This window comes from Saccopteryx leptura, chromosome 2 (genome assembly GCF_036850995.1).
Source record: "Saccopteryx leptura isolate mSacLep1 chromosome 2, mSacLep1_pri_phased_curated, whole genome shotgun sequence".
Lineage (NCBI taxonomy): Eukaryota > Metazoa > Chordata > Mammalia > Chiroptera > Emballonuridae > Saccopteryx > Saccopteryx leptura.
In genome coordinates, this window is record NC_089504.1 from 251,751,847 (window position 1) to 251,758,099 (window position 6,253).

The 6,253-nt window shown below is 45.6% G+C and overlaps 1 non-coding gene across 1 annotated transcript; it reads left to right on the top strand.

Moving 5' to 3' along the window:
- The first annotated feature begins 4,566 nt into the window (after positions 1–4,566).
- Positions 4,567–4,643, top strand: TRNAF-GAA (transfer RNA phenylalanine (anticodon GAA)). Its single transcript has one exon. It is a non-coding gene; the product is annotated as a tRNA-Phe (tRNA).
- The last annotated feature ends 1,610 nt before the right edge of the window (positions 4,644–6,253 follow it).

Genomic DNA, 6,253 nt, shown 5'->3' on the forward strand with positions numbered 1-6,253 from the left:
CCCTGGATGTATTCTAATAGATAACACGGCAGCCAAGGGCCCTGTCTCAAACTGCAGCTAGAGCTGGACTTGAGATGCCCGATGCCAGACACCAGGCCCCGGACCCCAAGCCCTCATGCCCGATGTCTCACACGGGGCGGGGGACTCGGAGCACTGATGATATCTTCGCTGAAACTTCTTTACTTAAGCAGGAAGAAGACAGTTAACAGTAAATGATTCACATAACAATGACAATGAAGATTGAGATGTCTTACTTCCTCACACTCCAGAGGTGACTCTTAAAATACATGATAGTAGATGCAAAACACAACAGACAGGTTTCGGTAAAAGGCATTACTTTTGCTGAGAGAAAGTTCTTCCCTCAGGCAAAACTACCCAGCATGAGCTGTCTGGGTTAAAACATCAGATTTACAGCTCCCTGGATCCACCTTACTTCCCCAAGCTTGTCAGTTTCAGTTACTATCCACATCCTAATTTATTAAACAGAACTATTTTTTTTCTTTTCCATCCACAATACAAATATAAATTTCTCTGAAAATCAGTAATCTGTAAGAACCACAGACAAAGCGACATCCACACCATAGCTTGAATGGGATAAGAGCACATCAAATGTCACACTGCACCATATTCCTACAGGAAAACACCCGAAGCTGGGCTATTTTACAAAACTTTCCATTCAATCAACAGTCTGTAAATTCAGACTTCAACAATATCTATAACAGAGGGAAGAGCTTATTTTCACCACAGGGAACCAGATAAAATATTTAAAATGTCTTCAAAACATTCAAACCAACAGACAAAAGCCAGGTGCGTGAGAAGGGAAGAAAGATTTAAGTAGCCCTTTCCTCTCTCCCTTTCTTTCTCCTTAATGGGTGATTTACAAATGCTTATTGTAAGGTATTTTTCCCTGCCGAGAAGGAAGGAAGAGGGCTTGGAGCCCCAAAGTGTGGAATAAGTAAACAGCTTTATTGAGTACAGAGCGCACATCCCGCCCGGCAAGGTTCCCTGGCCCCAAGGAAAGAAAGATAGAAGAAAAGATGGAGGTCAAGGAAGTTGCACGGATTAAACCGCGTGGGAGATATTTAAAGGGTCCCTCTAGGGAAGTGGAGCTACTATGATGTGGTAAAATTTCACTGGCTGGCAGACTATCGCTTCTTTCCAAATGGTTCCTGGGAAGCTTCCTTTGGTGGGCTTGATTGTGGGCGGTTCTAGCCAAAGTGGGCGGGTCTGAGTTTCCCACATGACCATCCCTCATTATCCACCGACCTTACACTTATCCTCTGACATCATGTAAGCCCCCCCATCCTGAAGTCGTGTGATTGATGTATGTACCTCTAGACAAAGGAATAGGAGGTAGACACTAAAAGATTTGGGGATGTCTTTTGATATGTAAAACAACATTTTTTCGCTATTGTGTTACCTTGTAAGTTTTAATATGTAGGAATTGTAAGGTCAGTGGATAGAGGGATGGTCACGTAGGAACTCAGACCCGCCCACTTTGGCTAGGACCTCCCACAATCAAGCCCGCCAAAGGAAGCTTCCCAGGAACCATTTGGAAAGAAGCGATCGTGTACCAGCCAGTGAAATTTCACCATGTCATAGTAGCTCCACTTCCCTAGAGGGACCCTTTAAATATCTCCCACGCGGTTTAATCCATGCAACTTCCCTGATCTCCATCTTTTCTTCCATCTTTCTTTCCTCGGGGCCAGGGAACCTTGCCGGGTGGGATGCGCGCTCTGTACTCAATAAAGCCTTTTGCTATTCCACACTTTGCGGCTCCGGCCCTGTTCCTTCCTTCTCGGTGGGGAAAAATACCTTACAGGAATGTTTTTTCATAAATCCTATAGACAAATGTTATAAGCTTGTTAATGATTGGGTCATGCCCCCCCCCTCTTTTCCCCCAACCTATATGTGATCAAGGGTATATAACCATCCTCAGAGCTATATTCAACACTGCACGATTTGGGTCAGCTATACCCCATGTTTGTCATATGCAGCCGGCTTAATCAATAAAACTCCTCAAACCCGCAGAAGTAAGGTATGGTACTTTACAACAATGGGAACTAAGGAATGGAAGGAATATGAAGAATGAGAAAGAAAAGCAACCACAGATATTTCCTTATAGCTCCAAAGATGAGAAGCAATCCTACCATGACACACTGAATGAACGCCCCATAGGAAAACCATTGTGATCCCTCATGACAATATCCACCTATGCAAATTCCTTACAGACTGTACCAGGAACCCATAAGGAAAACATTGGTAGCCACCTGAAACATGTATCCTTAAAACCAATCAATACACAATGCAGGGAAAAATAAATATACTGCAATATGCAACCATGCCATAAGCTCATGAGGCGACATACTAGACCTCCAGGCAGGACATATCCGTAGGAAGAACACAGAGCACTGTCAGCAGCTAGCTGGAGTTTCCAAAAAGTTCTGAAACCCCGCACACCTGATGACATCAAGCATAATTATGTACTCACAAGCACGTCAATACACATCATTCATCATCTCATGGCCAACAGCAGAAAATCTCAGAAAGAACCCACCTTACTAACAAAATGACACACAAGCAAGATAACAATTCTTCCTATGAAATGTCTGCTGCTTTCCTTAACTAAGGGATCAACAACCTTCCCTCTGACCCCATGTTCCTTTCTGATCCACCTATAAACACAATGTAACACAAAACAATCCACAGGAATCAAAGTAACACTGAAGAATTTATGAAAACGCAACACACAGAACAGACTCTGAAATGCCATAGGAAAGACATAGCTATACACAGAAACGCTCCCCACAACTCTAAGCCACCCTCTCTCTGCACTGACAAAAGCTTCCTTTGAAATTTCCAGAATTCCTTCCAAAGGATAAATCCACGTGCTTTATTGATGACTGCTGTTCCCAACGTGTCCACAAGAGGGCGGCAGAGATGTCAATGTTATTCAGCCTGAAAGAGCCTGCTCAGAGGCTTACTTGCTATCTACCCCTTTCATGAAAAGATGAACATCAGTGTCCAGCAAACCTTCATCATGTGGAATTCTGTTCAGCCTCCTTGCTCACTACCTCTCATCTGGGAAGGAAAGCGGACAGAGATCTGCGTACTGCAACCACATCACCTCACTTCACACTGCACACTAAAGACCTAACTGACCTCCCCATTTTCTGCATCAAGAGACTCCTCTTAAGGACCCTTTTTACAGAAAAAGCACTCCTCCATGTAATCTCCCTCTCAGTGAATACGCATAGAATACTCATTGCCATGAATAGTTAATTCTCTCAAACAAGACTAACCCATTCTATGGCCAACTGCCTAAAGACAAATAATGTTGCCAAAGATGGCCAAAGTCACCAAGATAGGCACAGAGGAGAAACAAGTGATGATGGTACACTGAGGGAAACGACTCAGTATGACAATAAAATGACACCTCTTTTTATTTATTTATTTATTTAAAAAATTTTTTTCTTTTTCTTTTGTGACAGAGAGGAACAGATAGGGACAGACAGATAGGAAGGGAGAGAGAGAGATGAGAAGCATCAATTCTTCGTTGCAGCACCTAAGTTGTTTATTGATTGCGTTCTCACATGTGCCTTGGGGGGGCTACAGCAGACTGAGTGACCCCTTGCTCAAGCCAGCGACCTTGGGTTCAAGCTGGTGAGCCTTACTCAAACCAGATGAGCCCGTGCTCAAGCCGGTGACCTCGGGGTTTCGAACCTGGGTCCTCTGTGTCCCAGTCCGATGCTCCATCCACTGCACCACCGCCTGGTCAGGCAAAATGACACTTCTTTCTAATTATTTTTATTTATTTATTCATTTTTTTAGAGGGGGAGAGAGAGAGAAGGGGGGGAGGAGCAGGAAGCTTCAACTCCCATATGTGCCTTGACCGGGCAAGCCCAGGGTTTTGAACCGGCAACCTCAGCATTCCAGGTTGATGCTTTATGCACTGCGCCACCACAGGTCAGGCTGACACTTCTTTCTAAATCACTTCCTCCTTCTCTTTGAAATGATGATAAGAAATCCTAAATGTCCCACAAACACAAGAACAACCTCCAGAAACACGAAAGCTTTGCCACACACCTCTCAGTAGCCCCCAGGCATGCATGACACATACATTTCTAATACTAACTGGAAAGAAACACGGTAATATCTCACTAGGACATGATCACACCACTTCATGTGGTAGGACTCATGGAAACATCAAAGTCTATGTTTCTGGCCTGACTAGGCGGTGGCGCAGTGGATAGAGCATCGGACTGGGATACAAAGGACCCAGGTTCGAGACCCCGAGGTCGCCAGCTTGAGCGCGGGCTCATCTGGTTTGAGCAAAAGCTCACCAGCTTGAACCCAAGGTCTCTGGCTCCAGCAAGGGGTTACTCGGTCTGCTGAAGGCCTGCGGTCAGGGCACATATGAGAAAGCAATCAATGAACAACTAAGGTGTTGCAACGTGCAATAAAAAACTAATGATTGATGCTTCTCATCTCTCTCCGTTCCTGTCTGTCCCTGTCTATCCCGCTCTCTGACTCACTCTCTGTCTCTGTAAAAAAAAAAAAAAAAAGGCGCTGGCCGGTTGGCTCAGCGGTAGAGTGTCGGCCTGAAGTGCAGGGGAACCCGGGTTCGATTCCCGGCCAGGGCACATAGGAGAAGCGCCCATTTGCTTCTCCACCCCCCCCCCTTCCTCTCTGTCTCTCTCTTCCCCTCCCGCAGCCAAGGCTCCATTGGAGCAAAGATGGCCCGGGAGCTAGGGATGGCTCCTTGGCCTCTACTCCAGGCGCTAGAGTGGCTCTGGTCGCGGCATCCGGGGCAGAGCATCACCCCCTGGTGGGCAGAGCGTTGCCCCTGGTGGGCGTGCCGGGTGGATCCCGGTCGGGCGATCCCGGTCGGGCGCATCCGGGAGTCTGTCTGACTGTCTCTCCCCATTTCCAGCTTCAGAAAAAAAAAAAAAAAAAAAAAGTCTATGTTTTTCTAGCAATTTTAACTTTCTCCTGAGAAATATTCAACACTCCTCCTTGACCTTTTGGAGTTATCATAAGGCTGACATTACAGGAGGAGACAGGAGTAATGGATGATGATCAGTGAATACAATGCAAACAATGATCCCTGAATGACAGCCCCATCTGGGTGAAGAACAGCTGGAAAGGAGTCCATCAGAATACAAAGGAGGCATGATCACACACTCTGGATCAGAAACAGTACCTCCCCCTATGACACACACCCTGCATGCTGAGACCTGGAAAACAAGGTCTGGACTACCCTGAAAACGATGAGGACTCTTTTTCTGGGCTGATACTATACACTGGATGATATCCAATAAACACATTTACTTGGGACACTATGTGACACAAAGACAAACCACAGGACACATTGGAAAATCACTGCCTCTTTTCATACCTCACATACGGCTCTGTGACACCTTTCCAACCCTGCACCTTTTCATCACATCGTTTCCATGGCAAACCTCATTGACTAAAGCGTTCCTCCTCTAAACTTAAAACCTTACCCATGTGGCCCACTCCTTAAGATCAGCCCCATGGGCTACATCTTCTGGGAAGAATCTTGCCATGAGTTATGAAACGCCATAATCAATTCATACCTCTCTCTTTCGATTCCAAGAAGGACACCACATTTTAACTTAGGCATGAAAGGACTCACAACACCAACTTTCTTTCTCAAGTCACCTCACTTCTTCCTGTTTCCTTTGGACACTTTCACCTTCTTAAATCTCCCACAGTCAATAGAATGCTCATGTCTTGAGCCGACCTTACTCAGCAACGATATATTCTCCTGTTCATTTCAGCCGCAGGAAATGGGGCCTAGAGTCAATATCGAGAAAGCATGCAAACCTACCTCACTACGCCCAGGCTTACGTTTCCTGGCAAAAACAGGAACAGCTGGTAAAGCCTCCTGTGCCCTTCCTCACAAATGCTGACCAGTAGAGATGGGCACTCCAAGACCAAAGAGAACGTAACTTCACTCTAGAATCACAGAGACCCTCACCATGAGCACTGTGGTCTCTAAATGAGAAATTTACCCCATGTCTACTGGAAACATCCCTCAACTCTTCACCTATACAATGCATGTGCTTCTTTCCCCTAACTGACTCACCAAATACAAGCAGAAGGAACAATAGGAAGGTATTTTCCATTCCTTGTCCTAGCAGCCTATATGGTTAACCCTACGCTCCTTAGAGCGCCTACAACTTCTCCTTCCCTCCCTAGCTCACCAAACTAGAATAGAAAAGATGCA